At 39.8% G+C, this 21,982-nt stretch overlaps 1 pseudogene; it reads right to left on the bottom strand.

Annotated features, from left to right (window-relative positions):
* Window positions 1-16,526: 16,526 nt before the first annotated feature.
* Window positions 16,527-21,982, bottom strand: part of LOC125360585 — a 33,500-nt pseudogene continuing 28,044 nt past the window's right edge.

The raw sequence follows: 21,982 nt of genomic DNA, 5'->3' as shown, positions 1-21,982 counted from the left end.
CTCAGTCCCTAGCAGCAATACAAAAAAACTAAAAGAAAGGAACAAAACATTTTTAAGAAGGAAAAGAGGAAGAAAAAGAAAACATAAATTGTCCTTAACTTTTCTGTCCTTTTTGGACCTTTTTTCCCCCTCTGTGAGAATGAGGTAGTGCTATGTTCAACTTTGATGACATTGTCTGATGAGCAGAAGACCGCATTCTGCTCTCTATTTTTTGGTAGTATTGGGGGTCTTGCATTTGCTATGCAGGCATTCTACCACTTAAGCCATGCCTCCAGCCCTTTTTGCTTTTGTTAAGTTTTTAATAGGTTTTTACTTTTGGACTGGACAGCCATCCTCCTGTTAAGGTTTTCCATGTAGCTGGGATGACAGGCATGAATGAATTACAACCAGCTTCTTATTGGTTGAGATGGTCTCCATGAGCTTTTTGCTGAGGCTGTCTTCAAACTATATTCTTCCCAATCTCCACTTCCCAAGTACATATGATTACAAGACCACCACTCTCGGCTTACTACCCTGATTTTTTTTATCACTAGATTCCTCCACACTCTCCAAATAGGACCTTTTGACCTGCAAATATAATTTAAGAATGATATCGGGCTGGGGATATAGCCTAGTGGCAAGAGTGCCTGCCTCGGATACACGAGGCCCTAGGTTCGATTCCCCAGCACCACATATACAGAAAACGGCCAGAAGCGGCGCTGTGGCTCAAGTGGCAGAGTGCTAGCCTTGAGCGGGAAGAAGCCAGGGACAGTGCTCAGGCCCTGAGTCCAAGCCCCAGGACTGGCCAAAAAAAAAAAAAAAAAAAAAAAGAATGATATCATAATCATATTTGTAAAATAAATCTATTTGTTTCTTCTTTATACTTTCATAAAACTTTTGAGGAAGGGGTTAGTAGAGTTCCTTGAGATCTGCTTTATTCTTTCTTTTCTTCTTTTTTTTTTTTTAACCAAAGTGTCTAGTTACATGTTGGGGAAGTTAGTCTCAAGTGCATTTTAAACGTTGTCATTTATAAATGATTGTGAGTTTGTGTGTAGAAAGCACATATTAGTATTATTGGTTAGTAGTCACTTAAGAAATTTATTATACTGACAATGTATTATATTGGATATAAAAAGACTGAAAACATAAAAGAGAATGTCTGAAAATGGATGCATTGGTGTTCCATTTTCAGAAAAAAAAAATCCATTATTTGATTGCAAAGTTTTTTGTTTTTTTTAAAATTTGTCTTCTTTCAGAAATGAGCTTTAGGTCACTGTATCTTTTAGGAGGGCACAGATACAGAAACCGAATACCAACTCCTGTCTCTAAAGTATCTCATTCATGGAAGTCATAGTCGGGGGAGGTGGCCTGTCACTGTAGCTGTGTAATGTCAAAATACAGTGAGAGCCTGCTGCAGGGGACACTGTCCTTTCTAACTGGTCATGCTCTGTTGCTGATCCAGTATATCTCCTCTCTTCCCCCTCCCCTTTTTGTGCTGGTATTGGGGCTTGAACTCAGGGCTTTGAGCTCTCACTTGGCTTTTCTTCCTTTTCTTTCTTTCTTTCTTTTTTTTTTTCTGCAAAGCTGCAACTCTATCACTTGAACCACTGTTCCCTTTCCGGCTTTTTGGAATAAGAGCCTCAAGGACTTTTCTGCCCAGGCTAGCTTTGAACTACAATCTTCAGATCTTAGCTTCTTGAGTAGCTAGGGCAACAGGCATGAGTCACTGGCATCCAGCTTACGTACGTGTGTGTGTGTGTGTGTGTGTGTGTGTGTGTGAGAGAGAGAGAGAGAGAGAGAGAGAGAAATGGTGTCTTTCACTTTTTTCTTTGAAGCAGAGCCCAGCTGTGCATTGCTGGCTTGCTGGCTTTCACCCTGTCAGAGCTAGCTAGCACACAGGCATCCAGCAGTGAAGCCTTTTATAGACTTGAGAAGGCACTGACATTGGTTACCATTTCCCTCTTTCCAGGGTTTTAAAATAAGCTAGGGCAACAGTGTGACATTTTAAAGATGTACAAGATGGAAGCAACCAAGACTAGTGCCAGCTGGAGGAGAAAATGAGAAAATAATTGCAACCCAAATTATGCATCAGCAAAGTAGTCACTAAATGAGCCAGAGAAAGGAAGATGTTTGTCACAAAAGAGAATGAGAGGGCCAAAGGAAGAGACACTCAAAAAGGGTTTGTGAGGAAAATAGGGTGCTTGTGTTTTTCAAATGACACAACTCTTTGCTGCATTAATTATGGAGGCTAAAAACAAGGTGAGCAGGAAATGGACTTTCTCTGGATGGCACTGGCGTAGCACCTACCCAGGAAGAGGTGCCAGGTGAATGATGACAATTAGCCGCTCTGTACAGGTTGTTGGGCACTGAGTTCTTTTACAGGTGGCCGTGATGAGTCACATTTGGTCTGGCTTGCCAAGCTCCTGCTGAAACAGGAGCTACTGCAGGAACCAGAGTCCAGGGGCATAACCTCATGAGCCTGCCCCAGTGTAATTACAAGAATCTCTACCTCCCATGTCCCTTCTTGGCAGGATCCAGTGCGCCACCTCCCTGCACCCCCCACCCCCCCGTCACTGGCTCTCTTTATTTACTGCTGTAATCAGTGGTGGAGACCCTCTGGGAAGGGGCTTGGCACAAGGCCTTCCCATACCAGCTGCTTCCTCTCTGGGCTTCCTTGCTGCTGCAGCTACTGCCTCTTTGCCCTTGTTATTAATGAAAATGGGATAGACCGAGAAATGTGTCTACATGTAGAGCTGGTGCTGGGCCACCCTGCCTACTTGCATCACCCAGGTAAAGTAGGGAGCTTAGGGACTCTGAGTGGGTGGCTGCCTCTTAAAGCAGCATGTCAGGTGCTGCTCCTGGGCACTGACGAATGCTGAGCTTTAGGAGAACCACTTTTTCTGTTTTTAGGAGCCACAGTTCTGTCATCTTTCTCTGCTGGACCCAGGAGACATGTGTGGAAGGTAATGATACTAATGCAAATAGGAATCATGCCAGCCACTACACCTGTAATACTCTTTTATTTTTATTTTTGCCAATCCCTGGGCTTGAACTCAGGGCCTGAGCACTGTCCCTGGTTTCTTTTTGCTGAAAGCTAGCACTCTGCCAACTTGAGCCACAGCTCCACTTCTGGCCTTTTCTATATATATGGTGCTGAGGAATCGAACCTAGGGCTTCATGTATATGAGGCAAGCCCTCCTGCCACTAGGCCATATTTCCCAGCCCCTAGTCTTTTGTTTTATTTTTTGTGGTATTATGGTTTGAACTTACAGCTTCACACTAGATATTCATCAAGGATTCTGCTTGCATCAGATTAATCCTTACAATGATTTGTAGGGGCCTAGAACTTGTTTGTGGAGACATTTGACCTTGGTACTTAGTCTTTGTACTTGGTACTAAGTACCTAGTACTTGGTACTTTGTGGCACTTTCCAGCTATAAACTCTAAATTCCTTGAATATTAAATTCCTTAAATACTAAGAATGAAGTATGAATATAACACTGGTCTCACTTAAACATAGATATTTTCAAGTTTAAGAGCCCTGAAGCTGGATTGGTGAGTGAGACAGTGGTAAAGTCTCCTCTACTCCTGTGTATTTCTTTTGCCCATCCATCCAGTTTTACAGCACCTTACCACCCATTTGGATGGAAACTTTCCCTTTGTCTCTTTCTATATTTCATCTTTATCTCTTTTGAATGCTTAACTCCTCTTTACCGTATTGACTGAATCTTTTTGGTTGATTGATAAGCTGATTTATCAAACATAGAACACGATTATCTTGGAGACATAAATAATAACTGTCCCCTATTAACCCCAGAATCTGCCTGGAGTGCAGCACTATGCATAATGAAACAGAATGGACCTCTAGCGCTGTGAAGTCAGTGCTGTTGCATTTTCTAATTTAGAGAAGAAGAGAGTAAGAAATGGGGATGTGAAGCAACTTATCATGGGTCACTCAAAGAGCAAGTGGAGCTGCCGAGATTTATATCCAAGATGTGAAGGAGAGACTTACCCACAAATAAGTAAACTCGGTATAACAACAACTTTGATTAAACAAGCATGTAATAACTGTGACTTGGTTTTTATAGGAATCACAGAAGGAACTGAATACTAAGATAAAAATGGCTTTGGTGACTGGCCTCTCAAAACAAGACTAGACAGAAGTGGGCAGTCCAGGGTAGTGTGGCAACTTAATGATGTCATCAGGAGACTGCTGCTTTTCCTCTTTCTCTCCTCTCATTTCCAACATACCGGTGTCTCCCATCCTGCTCACAAGATGGTTGCCTCAGATGAAAGTTATTATTTGTGTCTAGCTGAAATAAAGTAGTTTTTTTGTTTCATATTCTGTATAAACTACATGGATGTGCCTGGACAAATTTCGACTTTGTCTATTTTTTTCTCATTTGAAAATGAGAGGGAAAGTAGAACTGTCTCCTAAAGCATTCCTCTGATTCAGAAGCCTCTGTTTTCTTTTGGGTTCTGTCTGCTGGTGGCTAGACTCAATTGGCACAGATGGGCTGCAATCAGGATGTGGACTCCCCTGCTCAGTTCCAACCTCTGCCCTGTCATGGTCCCAGTGGTTGCAGCCTTGATGAGGATGGGAAGAAACTCTCATCACTCTTGGATATCCCTTTGTCTTCTCACATACCATGACTGCAGTTGGGGTGGGGAGGACGAGCATCACTGAGGCCTGCAGTGGGAACGCCACTGGCTGATAGCCATTCCCCCTGAAGCCCTGTTCCCAGACCATAAAGTTGGAACCTTGATTCCTTCATCTTCTCACTGTCCTATGTAACACCTTTGTGGTTCACTTTGCTAATTTTAAAAATGATAATAACCATACCTACCACATGAGTTTGTTGTAAAGAGCCAATGGGTGCTTAGAGATTCTAATGATGGCCTACGGAACAGGCATTTTCCTCATCTGGGTTCGTCTATGGGGAGTGCCCATACACGAGGTAGAAAGTGAGACGGACAGGTTTGTGTTTCTCAGTCCCTCTTGCCATCTAGTGTGGCTGTGAAATCCAGGTTTGTCCAACAAGACAAAAAGGGCCATTTCCCTGGGCAGTTTCTGAGATACGCTTCTTTTTTTCTCCTTGCACAAGGACACAGGAGGCAAGTATTCTTTTCTCTCTCCTCCTTTCTTCCTGGCAGACATTGTTACATGAGCTTGCGAAGCTTTTATCTGAGACAACCATCTTGTGACCAGGGGGAGACCCAGGGGGTATGTTGGAGATGAGAGGAGAAAAAGAGGAAAAGAAGCAGTCTCTTGATGACATTAAGTTGCCCCACTAAACCCGGGGCAGCCCACTTCTGTCTGGTCTTGTTTTCAGACATAAGTCACAGAAGCCATTTTTATCTGGGTATCCAGTTCCTTGCACCTGAAAGACTAATGACTAACTTGAAAACCCAAACTCCTTGAGAGTGCCCTCTCTAATGGCATCTGAAATTACCTGTGGGCAAAGGACTCCAGAGACTTTGGGCAGTTTGTTAAATGTTTCACATGAATCTTTAGTGAGCACACATACATTGTACAAGGTGATCAGTTAAAATAGATTAGTGGGAGACATGTATCTGACCCTTGAAGACTTTAGGATCCCATAGGTAATATTCTGATTGTTGGGAACCTTTCTCTATACTCACTCCATTTAGGTTATGGAAGTTTACTCCTCTGATTTTACAAGAGAGGCCATTTTATTTTTCCACAACTAAAAGAAGTGAGGTGGAAATAGTTTCCTTAAATGTCTCAAGTAAATATTTACTGGGTGAGATTCAGAAAAACATAGTAAATTGTTTATCAGCTCTGAATTTTTTATATAACAGAAACTTTTAAAAAAAAGCAATCATTAAAGAAAAAGCTGCCTGAAATGGAGTTTTTATAAAAATGGCTTCTAAATTGCTTTGGCGGTTATTAGTTCCTTTAAATTTCTACAGGGTTCAGTGAGGAATTGTCACGCAGAAAAAGTATCTCAAGATTTTCCAATGTCCTCTAAAATAACCTATGAACATTTGCACTGGGTTGTGTGTTTTACAGTTTACTTGGTACCCATGTGCCAACTGTTTTAAGGTCTATAATCTACCAGGTGCTATGATGACGGATAGCTCATTAAACTTACAACAGCTCTCAGAAGGAGGTGTTGCTTGAGGCTGTTGAATTTTAAGGTACATTAGGAAAGCTTATTTGTGGCTTTAAAAATATCATCCTCTCCCCGCTTTCACGAGTAGTCACTTACCCTGAGTGGGTGAGCGTACCTGCTGGAGGGGGCACCGTGTGAGGAGCGGAGGAGCCGGCTGTAGGTATCAGCTCTGTGCTGAACTTGCTGTGAGAACCAAAGAACCACTGATGTCTTCTCACAGAGCAAAGAGTTTTACCTAAAATGACCTCTAAGTTTCTTGTGTAGCCAATTTTCGTCCGGTAGTGCTTTGAGAGTCAATCTTTAAAACCTGGTCATTGCAGTATTATTTACCATAGCCAAGAATGGAATCAGCCTAGATGGCTCTCAACAGAGGAATGAATCAAATGTGGTATATATACATAATGGAATTCTACTAATCCATCAGAAAGAATGATACTGTGCCATTCATAAGGAAAAGGAAAGACTTGGAAAAAATTATATTAAGCGAAGTAAGCCGGACTCAGAGAAACATAGGTTGCATGGTTTCCTTCATTCTTGATCGTTAGCATGTCCCTATAAATCTACAAGTAAACATACTGGGTAGGCGTTACAAATGAGTTATGTGATGTGTAAAAGACACTCAAATGGTATAATTCTTTAAAAAGAATAAGTCAGAGCCCAACAAAATAAGTACCAGCAAGTGGGTACTTGCAATGGGGGAGGGTGGGGCTAAAGGAAAGGGTAGAAGAATAACGTGGGGAGGCATGGAGACAACGCAGGCAAGAATTCACTGTATATACCACAGAACTGAGAAAAATAAGAGAAGGGGAGGGCCAAAGGGGGAGTGAAGATGTTGAAGGGATGACACAGATCAACATGCATTGTATACTGTTTTGTTCAATGGCAAAAAATTCAATATATAACCTAGAAATTAAGAACACAGAGGAAAGGGCTGGATTAGGAGGTGTAGCTCAGAATGTTGAAAGGGGTGACATTGATCAAGATGCACTGTATTCATAAGCTGCTTTGTTGAATGGTAATTCCTTTGTACAACTACTTAAAGATAATAAAAATATTGCAGAAATCTCTTTTGTGTGAATTATATTAGGTCATTTTGGTGATGACATGGAAACATTGAGTATACAGCATATTATAGAGTAAGTAAGGAGAGGAAGAGAATAGAGAAAAGGAAAGTATTGAATTTAAATTCTTTGTACTTTATAATTTTGCCTGGGTTATGCCTCACCTTCCCAACTCTCTTGTTTCCCTCCCTTCCTCCTTCCCTCCCTCCCTCCCTCCCTCCCTCCCTTCTTTCCTTCCTTCCTTCCTTTGCTGCACCATTTTGCTGAACTTCATTTTAATGATGAAGTATTTCTTTTAAAGCTACTCTGTGCTGTGGTGATTTATTTTCCCTACCAACTTCAAAAGATTGTTCTGTGGATTAATAATTTTTGTGAAACTATTAGAGGCTTTTCAAAGAAGCACTTTCATAAATTAAAGGTATTATGTGCTCTGGTATGTGTAGTTTGCAAGGGCGTTGATAGTTCAATACATTTATACAGAATTTGATCTGGGTAGGTATGGGCTTTTGCAATCTTAGGAGACCTGAAGCTAAAAAGAGACAAATTGAGTTGCATTAGTTTGTCTTGTTTTGATCTGTTTTTTTTTTTTCGAATGAGAAACTGGAGGCAAAAAATTTACTACCTTCTGAGGATTGATTTTGGTTGTTAGATTCATTAATTAATTTATCTCTATTCAGAGCATTCAAATGAACCCAAACCCAAAATTGCTATTAAGTTGAAGCAATAGGAAAACTCAGAAGAATGGATAATGTTTGCCAGGGTCAGCAGGCTTCCCTAGTGATGTCTGAGATAAGCAGGTGAAAACAAATTTGAACCTTTTTTTCTCCCATGGTTTTAGACTGTGTCTAAAAAGATCTGGTGAAGGGACAGATAGCTTTCATGATATGCCTAGCATATCATGCCTAGCATATGCTTTGCAGGGAGCTCACCAGCGTAGCAAGGCTCAGACCACTCTCCCTGTAGCATGAGGACCCTGGATGCAATAGTCCATTTATTAGACTTGAATCATTTCCTCATTTGTCTAAGGGATCAAGATGAACACAGAAAACAGAGAAATCAGAATAAGATATCAAGAACATTGTGTATGTGTCTCCTATTCATGCTCTCAGAATTGTCTGATATACTCAACATCTGTTCACTCCACACATATTCACAGCCCACTTGGCTAAGCTGGCATTTATGTCATTTATCTTGACCCAGAAAATGTTTTGAATAAACTTTTTGATGACCAAGCATCTTAGTACCTACCATGTATTATGTCTTTCACAGGTACTGTTTAAGATTTTCACAGTATGTGTGTGATGTTGGAAGCACAGAAATGTGGTCTCTGAAAGATCAGAGATTGACAAAGCCTTCCCTTCCTCCTCTTCTCTTCTTGTCTTTTCCCGTCTCCTCTCTTTCCTTCCCTTATCCTCCCATCTTCCTCTCTTCTTATACCTCTTCTTCTGTTCCCCTCTCTTCCTCTCTTCTCTCTTCTCCTTTCCTCTCCCCCATTTCTCCTCCCCTCTCCTCTCCCTCCCTCTCTTCTCTACCTTTCCTTTTTCCTTCCATCTCTTCTCTTCCCCCCATTCCTTTTATTTCCTGTGGGTATAGGGATCAAACTAAGGGACTTACGTGTGTCAGAGAAGTTCCCTATCACTAAGCTATGTGTCTTATTCTTTCACTTAGACATGGGCAGGAAAACACCTAAGTAATTCTTGCCACGCTGCAGTTATTGTTATTTTTTTTCTGTTAATGAAATCTTCTTACTGGAGGTTATTCCTTAGGAATGATTTTAATTTGTGACGAAGTAAAGCAAATTACTGGGGTACAGTTGGCTGCACCCTACTTCTCTTGCACTTACTATGGATTCTTTTAATGGGATCTGATCAAAATTGTCAAGATCACAGGTTGAGGTTAAAGTTAAATTTATTTGAACCTTCAGGAACAGAATAATCTCAGATCAGAGGGAAAAAGTGAGCATACAATACCAAAAAGCTCCTTTAATGTCTTCAGAATAATTTATTTTAATCCATAAATAATAACTGCTTGTTTGTGGGAGTATAAAGTTATATTTTGATATGTTTACATTGTGGAATGATTAGGTTATGACTGTTAACAAATCTACTATCTTGCATACTTACTTTCTGTGGTGAAAATATTTAAAATCTACTATTTCAGCAATTTTGAAATATGTATGGCATCATTATTTATTATTGTCACCATTCTGTGCAACAAGTCACTAAACTTATTCTTTTTGTCTAATTAACATCTTGTACATGTTCATGAACATCTCAGCTTTCTTTATCCACCTCTCCCCTAGTCTCTAAAGACTGCATTTCCACTTGACTTTTTTAGATTCCACAAGTACTTGAGCTTGTGTAGTATTTTTCTTCCTATGCCTGCATCATTTCACTTGGTGTTCTGTCCGCTGGTTCATCCATTTTGTGGTAAGAGATGAAGAAATATCTATACTACTGTGTTCAGTGCAGCATTGTTCTCAGTTGTTAAAGGAGTGACCAGGATGTCCATTAAGAAAATGTGGTATGTACACAATGAGAGACCACCCACCATTTAACACAGTTATGATGCAATTGATGGATTCTGCTTTTCCCAAGTTCAATGTCTACCTTTTATTCCAGGGCTCTTCAACATCTGTCTTCTCTTTATGGTATATATTCCTTTCTCAGATTTCCTACAGATAAGAGTTGGAGTTTTTGGTATTTCCGAGTTTTTCTAGCTAAATAAGACAGAAGCAGAGAATGAGGCCATATATTAGACACACGTTCTACTTTAAAGAAACTCTAAAAGTCTATAATTTCTGTGAGATACTTTATGGATGTTTCTCTTTTACTTCGATTTCTCACAATCACAAGAAGCTTTTTAGACTGTTGCGTTTTTGGTTTGGCAATTCCAATAAATTATAGAGATAGAAATGATAATGAATTTGGTCATAGATAACCTAGGTTAGAAAATAGAAAAGAGAATCCCAATATTCTCAAGGTGACATCATCTCTTTGTAAAATATTTGCTCAATTATAAAAGAAAATAACCAGGGAAATAAGGAATAGGGGTTGTTACTCAGGTACAGGGCAACAACAATAAAATACTTGTCAGTGCACAGAAAGTAATGAAGCTGAGTCCCAGAAAGCACTTCATTGTTAACATTCCAGCCAGTAAATATGTGTCTAAATACAGGGACCAGAGATTTGAATGCAGTGAGTCTCTGGCTCATTCGCCAAAGAGAGATTCAGAACAATTTGCACTAATCTATTCTCTTTCCCTGAATGTTGACTATATAGCTGTTTCTTTTAAGACTTGAAAGGCAATAAGCAGTCATAACTTATGGACAGAAGAGAAAAGTAAAGACAGGGTCTACTTTACATAAAGGAATAAGCCAGTATCATGGCTTAAATAATCCCCCAGGCTAGAGCAATGGGCTTTTAGAAATGTAGATGGAATGCATTTTCATAATTACTCTGTGTTAAACAGTAGCCCAAGTTTAAAACACAATAAAAACTCATGAAACCCAATTTTGCTTATATGAAAAAGTAGATGGAAAAAAGGAGATAATGAAAGCATAAAAGTATTGGAGAACCACCAAGTGTCTTTTCCATATGATTTTTTAACTTGACTAGGGACCGTGATTTAATAGAAGCTAGTGTGGCTTTACTCCTTCATGCAAATTGCCCAACCATATAATTTTCTCTTTGTTTCCCTGGAGATTGTCCACTAAGGACCCTGATAATTAAGAAAGCAATACTCTTTGGTTTGATGCAGTTTACCTTTATAAATTTTTTTCAATTTTTAAAAGTTGTGATTATAAAGATGATGTACAGAGGGGTTACAGTTATCTAAGCCAGGTAATGAGTACATTTCTTTTTGGACAATGTCACCCCTTTCCCTGCTCTCTCCCAGTTTTTCCCTCCTGTTCCCATCCATAAGTTGCATAGTTCATTTTTAACACAGTGTGTAGTACTAGCATTTGTTCACCTTTTGTCCCTCCATTGCTGTGCCCCCATATCCTCTCAAATACTGATAAACAAACAAGACAAAGAGAAGAGAAAGCAAAAACAACAACAAAGAAAAACATCTTGTTTCTATTTTCTTTAGTTCATTTTGGTAAATATTATCTTATATGACCAGATGCACAGAGACCTTGCACCTTTGTGTTCCTCTCCTAAGAATATCCTCCTTTGGTCTCACTGTGCGTTAATGCCAAGGATCTGTATAATGTATCATGTCCTAGCATATTTTAGTTCTAGTTTCCACATATGAGAGAAAATATGCACCATTTGTCTCTTTCAGCTTGGCTTACCTCATTTAACATGATTTGTTCTAGGTCCATCCATCCCTGCAAATGATAGGATATTATTCTTTCTGAGGGGGGTGTAAAATTCCATTGTGTATAGATACCACATTTTTTTGGAACTACTCATCTATTGTAGGGCATCTGGATTATTTTCAGAATGTGGCTATTGTGAATCAATGAACATGGGTGTGAAAGTGTCTTTGTGGTATCCTGGCCTGTGTTGTCTGGGTAGTGGGTAGATGCCCAAGAGTGGTATAGCTGGGTTGTAGGGAAGATATATGTTCAGTTTTTTGAGGAATCTCCAGACTGCTGTCTAGAGTGATTGTAATAGTTTACATTGCACCAACAGTGCAATAGAGTTCCTTTGTTCAAACCCCTGCCACAGTTTGTTATTGTTTGAATTCATGATGTTGGCCAATCTAATTATGGTGAGATGGAATCTCAGAGTTGTTTTGAATTGCATTTGTGGCCAGGGATGTTGAGCATTTCCTCATTTGCTTTTTTTCCATTCTTACCTGTTCTTCTGAGAAGGCTCTCTTTAGCTTGTTTTCCCATTTAGTATTGCCTTATTAGTTTTTAGAGGGGTTAGTTTCTTTATTTCCTTGTATATTTTGGATATTAGGCCTTTGTTAAATGTATTGTTGGTAAAGATTGTCTCCCAGTCTGTTGGCTTTCTTTCTAGTTCAATAATAATGTCCTTGGCTGTGTAGAAACTTTTTATTTTGATATAATCCCATTTGTCAAGTTTCTCTCCTATCTGCTGTGTTTCTGAGATGCTTTTCAAAAAGTTATTGCCTATACCTATAAATTCTAGTGTTTCTCATACCCTCTCTTGTAGTAATTTCAAAATTTTAGGTCAGATGTTTAGGTCTTTGATCCACTTTGAGTTGGTATTAGTGCATGGTGACAAATATCTCTAAAACTTTTCTTTTTTTTTTTTTCTTGTGCCAGTCCTGGGCCTTGAACTCAGGGCCTGAGCACTGTTCCTGGCTTCTTTTTGCTCAAGGCTCGCACTCTACCACTTGAGCTACAGCACCACTTCTGGCTTTTTCCATATATGTGGTGCTGAGGAATCAAACCCCAGGCTTCATGTATTCGAGGCAAGCACTCTACCACTAGGCCATATTCCCAGCCCCATCTCTAAAACTTTTAAACTTCAAGTTGAGTTCTCTAATCTTCAAAATGTTGGACTTCATCTTTCACTATTGATATGGATAACAAGCACACACCTTCATAAACCAAGTGCATCAATAAACACCATGTATACTGATAAAAATAAATTTAAGTTGGGGATATAGATTTCCACTATTAATCACATTTCTTAACCTTCCATTATCTGCATGCTTTTTCCCCTCCAAAGCCAAATGTTGAAATCGAATCACCACTGTGGTAATCTAAGCAAAGGTCTTTGGGAGACAATTAGGTCATAAACAGAATTTTACAAAAAGAAAGGAGATCATAAGGTATTTCCTTATCTTTTTCTGTCACATGTCTGAGAGGATGTCTTCAGTGAGCCAGGAAGCTGATGTCTACCGGACTCAAAATCTGCTGACAGGGCTGGGAATATGGCCTAGTGGCAAGAGTGCCTGCCTTGTATACATGAGGCCCTGGGTTCAATTCCCCAGCACCACATATACCGAAAACAGCCAGAAGTGGCGCTGTGACTCAAGTGGCAGAGTGCTAGCCTTGAGCAAAAAGAAGCCAGGGACAGTGCTCAGGCCCTGAGTCCAAGCCACAGGACTGGCCAAAAAAAAAAAAAAAAAAAAATCTGCTGACACCTTGATCTTGTACTTTCTAGCCTCCAGATCAGTTTACAAACATTTCTTTATAAAGTATTTGGTGTGTGGCATTTTGTTTTAGAAGCCTGAATAGCCTTCATTGAAGTGTAATGTCTTCATATTACCAAATCTGAACCACTGAGTTTTAGGTGTAAGTGTCGATTCAACTTTTGGCTCACTTTACTAAAAAAAAAAAAAAAAAAAAAAAAAATTCTTTAGCTAGATGCTCTTCTTTATGTGATCAGGACATGGAAGAAATGAGCACTTTTTTAGGGAATTTTTTTTTTTTTTGCCAGTCCTGGGGCTTAAACTCAAGGCTTGGGTACTGTCCCTGAGCTTCTTTTTGCTCAAGGCTAGCACTCTACCACTTGAGTCACAACATCACTTTTGGCTTTTTCTGTTGATGTGGTACTGAGGAATCGAACCCAGGGCTTCATGTATGCTAGGCAAGCACTCCACCACTAAGTCACATTCCCAGCCATAATGAGCATTTTTTGAAAAAAACAAACAAACAAAAACCAACAACCTAGAAATGGAACCATTTCCTTTATTAGTTTCTCAGTTATCATCTGGAAAGAAGACATTCTTGAGTAACAAAAACAGCTCTGAGAAATCACAGTCACTGCTATGTACCTAAAGCAATACCATTCACAGAGGTGTGATGCAGTACTATCCTATGTCTATACTACTGGAGGATACAATTGAAAGAGCATTATTTGGGACTAGATTTTACTTTTCCCAGTGCAGGGCCTAGAGAATAGTATGACACAGCTCTATTGTGCTGTAGCTCACGCCTGTAATTCTAACTACTCAGGAGGCTGAGATCTGAGGATCAAAAAGCCAGCATGGGTGAGAAAATCCGTGAGATGTTTATCTTCAACTAATTTAAAAATAAAGCTAGAAATGGAACTGTGGTTCAAGTGGTAGAGTGCTAGCCTTGAGTAGAAAGCTCAGGGACAGTGCCTAGGTCTTGAGTTCAAGCCCCAGGACTAGCATCATATACAAACAAACAAACAAAACAACTAAGAAAAACTTAAAGACATGCACTTTCTTAGATATGATATCCTTTCATTAGTGGCACAAATCTAAAGTTCCAAGTGCTCATTTTCTTTCTAATCACCAGCTAAAATACATTAAAAAGGGGAGGAAAAGAAAATGAAACCGAAAATAAGAAGACAAAATCATACCTCACAATCACTGAATTCACGCAAAGATGACTGAGTGAAAGCAAGCAAGAGAATAATGAGCAGTTTTGTTCACAATTTGAAGTTATCAGAGCTGTTGCACCAGCTTTAGGCTGCTCAGTTTTGTGATAGTATCTAAGAAAAATAAGCTGTTTATTTAGAACACTATATATTTGGTGTCTTTGTTACCAAGCTTAATCTATACCTTACTTAATACAGGAATTACTATTCAAAATTTTGTTGCTGCTGTCACAAAACTTTAAAATTTGTGATCTATCATAGGTGGAAGGAAATCAAGAGGCGTATTTTGGCCAGAAGGTGAAAGGATTTGTGATTGTTTTGTAATGCCTTGTCAATGAAATCGGTGAAACTGTCACTTGCAGTGACTTTCGAGTGTCGAGCACTTAACTTTAGTGAAATGGTTAGAGAAAGGTGGACTATCGTGGCTGTTGACTGGTTCTTGCTGTGCTTAGCAAGGTTTCAGAAGAAAGAAATGAGCTTGAACCAGAATTGGCCATTTTGAAACAGAGATGGAAGGAAATGGAAGTGTACAAATGGAGCATTTCTTTTGCCTTTGGTCTGTGGATATACTCAAGTTCTAGAGATTTGGGCTTGGGAGGCTGGAAAACACAACTTGGTTCTTGAAACATCAGGAGATAAGACTCACTCATTGCTTTCCTCATAGGTGTCCCATTGAGATTGTTCAGCTAATGGGACACAGCCCACAGATAGCAATCACATGAAGTTATGGCTTCCGGCTTAAAAGCTTTAAGGTTGCTCTTGTTGAAGAAAGAGGAGAATTGGGTTGTCCTAGAAGGCAGTAAGGAAGAGGGAAGATCAGCATGTGTGGCCAGGCTGTTCAGAAGAAATTTGGAGGTTTGATTGCTTTCATGCAGAGCCAGCCGAGATAGCAACTGTTTGATCACCAAACCTTCTCTTTGTTTAAAAACATGTCCTGATTTGTAGTGCTTTTCCGACTTCCATGGTATAAATACTTTCTCCTGGCCTAGTTCATGTTAATGATGGAATGCCCTCTGGCATACGTGGATAGAAAGCAGCATGCACAACAGGCTCTTGTAAGTGGTTGTAAACAAGACCAGAACAACAACACTTTGTAAAACTGACTGGAAGAATAGAAGACAGCCTAATAAGCCTTTGAAGTAATTACGTATCCCAACAAGTGACAAACCTAGATCACAAAGGCCTACATGTTTTCTCATCCTTTTAGAATCCATTAGGCTTTCAAGTGCACAAGAGCAGAAAATGAGTTGTCTAGAAGGGCATACTCTCCATCCAGCATCTTCAGATGGGAATCACAGAGATGTGATCAGAGGGCAAAGTCAAGGTCACAGTTTACTATGTCCTCCTTTTACAGCAAACTGTTCTCACAATTACAGCTTAACAGGTATCGTTGCTATGCATCACAGAATGGCTGAATATTTCCATACTTTCCTAAGTGAGAGTTTTTATTGAGGATTCTTCTTCCCATTCTACTACTTTTTATTGACTCTTGAATATGTATGGGGGATGGGGAAGGAATAAGTCCACTTAGTACAAATATCTAGACAAACCATATGTCTCTACAAAGTAACTTTTCTTTTCAGCTCAATGCAAAGTTTTAGTCCCACAGCTTAATGATGGAAGGTCATGTATCAACTTTAACAGTAGACCAAACATTTCTGTTTAAACTTGGGCATGTCCACAGCTGAATCATTTACAAAATGTGTCTAAACAGATACCAGTGGAGCTTTTACAGCATAGTAGTTTTTACAGGTACTAAAACTTCATCTTGCATACCAAAGTCATCATAGACATAGAGCAAAGTCAGGACATTTATATTTGTGTTTATTCTTCATTTAACTTTTAAATTACTACTCTAATTGAATATTACAGTAGAAATCAATAGCAAGCAGTGAGCTTACTATGATTACAGTCCTTCACTCATTCACTATTGCATGTAAAATGCCAGCAGTGGGTGCTATTCACTGGGCCCATTGAATGGGATGGGGCAAGTACATCTGGGATGATGTACATCATCCTTGTACATTCATGATGTACATCCGGGATGATGCACATCATCCTTGTAAACTTCTCCATTATAATGGTGCATGAAAGTTCACCCATTCTATCCAATCCATTTCATCAGTCTTTTCTACTTCCTTCCCCTTAGGAAGAAAATCATTTTCAGGAAAGTTTACCTTAAACTCAATAATTGGGCACCCCTTTTCATATGGTCATTGGTAAACTGGAGTGCTTTCATTTAGCACACACTTGATATACCCATGCTTGACAATCAGACCTGGATGAGAAGTGATGACTGTGGTTTGGTTGTTAAGAGTGGATATTGACTTTTGGAAGCCATATAACGCTTCAACCAGTTGATGTCCGTACACATTAACAGGTCTTCTATCCTTCAAACACAGTATGGTGCTTCTGGTCTAATACAGTTGATGAAATCTCGGGGGCTCCAATCCTGGTTGTTGGTCTCCTTCACCATGGAGTGTTACCGTCTAGCCATCTCTCATGCCATTGTCAATATGAACTTCCAGAATCTTTTTCTCTCACACCATATTTCTTCCATTGCAACTTTTAAATCTATCTTTAGGACTGGTTCTTTCTCCATGGCCCTGGTACTCATTGTACACAGACTGAATTATCTGAACCATTCCAGGTCCTACCTGATGAATTCATACTTCCATCCTAGTACCTCCAGTTGGGACAGTATTCCATTGCCTCCCCCCCTCTCTCTTTTTACCACCACAGCATTCACATTTATTACAAATCACATTCTTTTGCAAAGCCAGTTGTCTTGTTGAACCATTATACAAATCTTATAAGGTTACTAACAGCTGATGTGCATAATTTTTTTTTTTTACCTCCCCTTTCACTCTGCTTCCTTCCTCCTCCTCCAACAACATTAAAAATGTCCATCGGGGATGCAGAATCGCCACCTGCTCTATCCTTCTTTTTTTTTTGGCAGTCCTGGGCCTAAGCACTGTTCCTGGCTTCTTCCCACTCAAGGCTAGCACTCTGCCACTTGAGCCACAGTGCCCCTTCTGGCCGTTTTCCATATATGTGGTGCTGGGGAATTGAACCAAGTGGCAAGCACTCTTGCCACTAGGCCATATTCCCAGCCCAGCTCTATCCTTTTTTAAAATTTTTTTTATTTAATTTATTAATTGAACACATTTTTTTTTGACAAGGTGTTGTGTAAAAAGGGTACAGTTACATAGTAGGGCAGTGGGTACATTTCCTGTGATATCTTATGCCCTGTTTTTCTTTCCCTTCTCTAGGTCAGGTAGACATATATACAATATACAATGTATCAAGAACATATACAGTAGCCACGTGGCCAAGCCCAAGAAAATTCGCCTAGGGTTTTAAATGTAATGTCGATATTAGATAATGTGTCGACAGTAGTCTTATATGAACGTACATACATAGCTTTTGAGCTATTGTATTCCACTGAGAGGTCGATTTTTGACCTTCATATGTTGAGTAGTTGTTTGGTTTTAGTTACATACTGTTGGGTCGCTGCCCCAATCCTGTGGGAAATACCATTTGACAAGCAGTTTTTGGTTTCACAGACCTAGTCTCTACTGTCTCTCTGTCTCCCTTTCTTTTTTTTTTTTTTTTTTTTTGGCCAGTCCTGGGCCTTGGACTCAGGGCCTAAGCACTGTCCCTGGCTTCTTCCCGCTCAAGGCTAGCACTCTGCCACTTGAGCCACAGCACCGCTTCTGGCCGTTTTCTGTATATGTGGTGCTGGGGAATCGAACCTAGGGCCTCGTGTATCCAAGGCAGGCACTCTTGCCACTAGGCTATATCCCCAGCCCCTCTGTCTCCCTTTCTTAACAGTCATATATCAGGGAGATCATGCCCCTTTGTTTTCTGTGTTCGAGGCTTGTCTTGCTCAACATTATTTGTTCGAGTTCTGACCATTTCCCAGTGAATAACAATATTTCACCATTCCTAATCGCTATGTAGTCTTCAATTGTGTAAAGGTACCATATTTTTTGGATCCATTCATCTGTGGAGGGGCATCTGGGTTGTTTCCATATTTTGGCTATTGTGAATTGTGCAGCGATAAACATGGAAGTACAAATGTCTTTTTGATATCTTGGGACTTGCTGTTTAGGATAGATGCCTAGGAGTGGTATGGCAGGGTCATAGGGTAGGTCTATATTGAGCTTTTTGAGAAACCTCCATACTGTTCTCCAAAGTGGTTGTACTAATTTGCACTCCCACCAACAATGGAGAAGGCTTCCTCTTTCCCTGCACTCCCTCCGGCATTTGTTGTTGCCTGAGTTCAGAGTATAGGCCATTCTAACTGGGGTGAGGTGGTATCTCAGGGTTGTTTTTATTTGCATTTCCTTTACTACCAGGGATGTTGAACATTTCCTCATATGTTTCATTGCCATTTTTTATTTCTTCTCTTGTGAAGTCTCTCTTTAGCTCCTTTGCCCATTTCCTAATTGGTTTTTGGGCTTGGAGGGGCTTAGTTTTTGAGTTCTCTGATGACTGATATTAGGCCTTTGTCTGTTGCTGTGCTGGTAAAGATCCTTTCCCATTTGGTTGGCTGTCTTTCTGTTTTGGTGGCTATGTCCTTAGCTGTGCAGAAACTTTTTAATTTGTAGTAGTCCCATTTGTCGAGTCTTTCCCCTATTTGTTGTGTCCCTGGGACTCTATTCAGGAAGTTCCTTCCTGTGCCTATAAGTTCTAGCGTCTTTCCTACTCTGTCCTTCAGTAGTTTCAAGGATTCAGGTCTGATATTGAGGTCCTTGATCCATTTTGAGTTGATCTTGGTGCACGGTGATAAGCTTGGGTCTACTTTGAGTTTTCTGCATATAGCTGCCCAGTTCTCCCAGCACCAGTAGTTGAAGAGGCTATGTTTATTCCATTGTATGTCTTTAGCTCCTTTGTTGAGTATCAGCTGACTGTAAGAGTGCGGTTTTATTTCTGGATCTTCAATTCTAATCCATTGGTCTTCCGATCTGTTTTTATACCAATACCAGGCTGTTTTTGTTATGATGGCCCTGTAGTAGAGCTGGAAGTCTGGTATTGGGATACTCCTGCACTGCTTTTTTTGCCTAGAATTGCTTTGGCTATTCTAGGTCTTTTGCGGTTCCATATGCATTTATGGATTGCTTTCTCTATTTCAGTGAAGAATGTGACTGGGATTTTGATAGGGATTGCATTGAATTTGTATAACTATTTGGGCAATATGGCCATTTTCACTATATTGATTCTGCCTACCCATGAGCATGGGAGGTCTTTCCATCTCCTTGTGTCTTCTTTCATTTCCCTTATTAGATTTATATTTATAGTTTTCATTACATAGGTCCGTCACGTCCTTGGTTAAGTTGATCCCTAGGTACTTTATTCTTTTTTGGCTACTGTAAATGGAATTGTTTCCATAATTTCCTTTTCTGTTTGTACATTGCTGGTGTACAGAAAAGCTGCTGACTTTTGTGGATTGATTTTGTATCCTGCTACTTTGCCAAAATGGTTTATTAGGTGTAGGAGTTTGGGGACTGAGTTTTTGGGTCCTTCAGATATAAGATCATGTCATCTGCGAATAGGGATAACTTGATTTCTTCCTTGCTGATGTGGATCCTTTAATGTCCTCCTCTTGCCTTATTGCTATGGATAGGGATTCCAGCACTATGTTGTAAAGAAGTGGGGAGAGTGAGCATCCTTGTCTTGTTCCTGAGTTTAGGGGGAATGATTTAAGTTTCTCTCCATTTAATATGATGTTAGCAGTTGGTCTGTTGTATATGGCTTTTATTGTTTTGAGGAATGTTCCATCTATTCCTGTCCTCTCCAAAGCTTTTAATAAGTATGGATGTTGTATTTTGTTAAAGGCTTTTTGGGCATTGACAGAGATAACAATGTGATTCTTCATTTTAGTTCTGTTTATGTGGTGAATTACGTTGATTGATTTACGGATGTTGAACCATCCTTGTGACTGTGGGATGAAGCCTACTTGGTCATGATGTATAATTTTCTTGATCAGTTTCTGGATCCTGTTAGCTAATATTTTATTGAGGAGCTTTGCGTCTGTGTTCAGTAGTGATATTGGTCTGTAGTTCTCTTTTTTTGTTTGGTCTTTGCCTGGTTTGGGAATGAGTATGATATTAGCTTCATAGAATGAGTTTGGGATTTCTCCCTCTGTTTCTATTTCGCGGAAGAGTTTGAGGAATATTGGTATTAGCTCCTCACTAAAGGTTTTGTAGAATTCATTGGTGAATCCATCTGGGCCTGGGCTTTTCTTTGTTGGGAGGTTCTTGATTACCTCCTGTATCTCACTGTAAGTTATTGGTTTATTTAGTTGATTTATTTCTTCTTGGTTCAGTTTGGGCAGTTTATACTTCTCTAAGAATTGATTCATCTCTGTAAAATTATTGTTTTTTGCTGAGTAGAGGTTTTGGAAATAGTTCCTTATGATTGTTTGAATATCGTGTGTACTTGTTGTAATTTTTCCAGTGGAGTCCCTGATTTTACATATATGAGTCTTTTCTCTTCTTTTTTTTTTGTAAGTCTTGCGAGGGGTCTGTCAATTTTATTTATTTTTTCAAAGAACCAGCTTTTAGTCTTATTTATTTGTTGAATGGTCTTTCTATTTTCAATCAGATTTATCTCTTCTTTAATCTTTGTGATCTCTCTCCTCCTAATCATTTTAGATTTGGTCATTTCTTATTTCTCCAGTTGTTTTAGTTTCATCGTGAGGTTATTCACCTACTCTGCTTCCATTCTTTTAATGTGAGTGCTGAGGGCAATGATCTTGCCCCTCAGTACTGCCTTAGCTGTGTCCCATAGGTTTCTTTGTGATGTATTTTCTTTTTTTTTTTTTTTTTTTTTTTTTTTTTTTTTTGGCCAGTCCTGGGCCTTGGACTCAGGGCCTGAGCACTGTCCCTGGCTTCTTCCCGCTCAAGGCTAGCACTCTGCCACTTGAGCCACAGCGCCACTTCTGGCCGTTTTCTGTATATGTGGTGCTGGGGAATCGAACCTAGGGCCTCGTGTATCCGAGGCAGGCACTCTTGCCACTAGGCTATATCCCCAGCCCTGTGATGTATTTTCATTGTCATTTTGGCTTATGAATTCGTTGATTTCATCTTTAATTTGGTCTGTGGCCCATGTGTTGGATAACAGTGTGGGGTTTAGCCTCCAAGAATGTGTATAGCCTCTGTGGTAACCGTTGTTATTGAGGGTTACCTTTAATCCACTGTGATCAGATATAATACATGGGATGACATCAATACTTTTGTATTTGCTGAGGTTCTTTGTGTGGGCTATGACATGGTCTATTTTGGAGTATGATCCATGGGCTGATGACTAGAAGGTGTATTGGGTCTCTGTAGGGTGGAAGAGTCTGTATAGATCTGTCAGATCCATTTGGGATATGGTGTTACTTAGGTCCTCAGCTCCCTTGCTGATCCTCTGGGTGTTGGATCTGTCTCTTGGGGAGAGTGGGGTATTCAAGTCTCCCACTATGATTGTGTTTGCGTCTATCTCGTTCTGTAATTCTGTGAGAATTTGCTTGACATATGTGGGG

Source organism: Perognathus longimembris, chromosome 12, assembly GCF_023159225.1.
Source record: "Perognathus longimembris pacificus isolate PPM17 chromosome 12, ASM2315922v1, whole genome shotgun sequence".
In the NCBI taxonomy this organism is placed as follows: domain Eukaryota; kingdom Metazoa; phylum Chordata; class Mammalia; order Rodentia; family Heteromyidae; genus Perognathus; species Perognathus longimembris.
The sequence above is the reverse complement of the archived record's forward strand: the minus strand, read 5'-3'. Positions and strand labels throughout refer to the sequence as shown.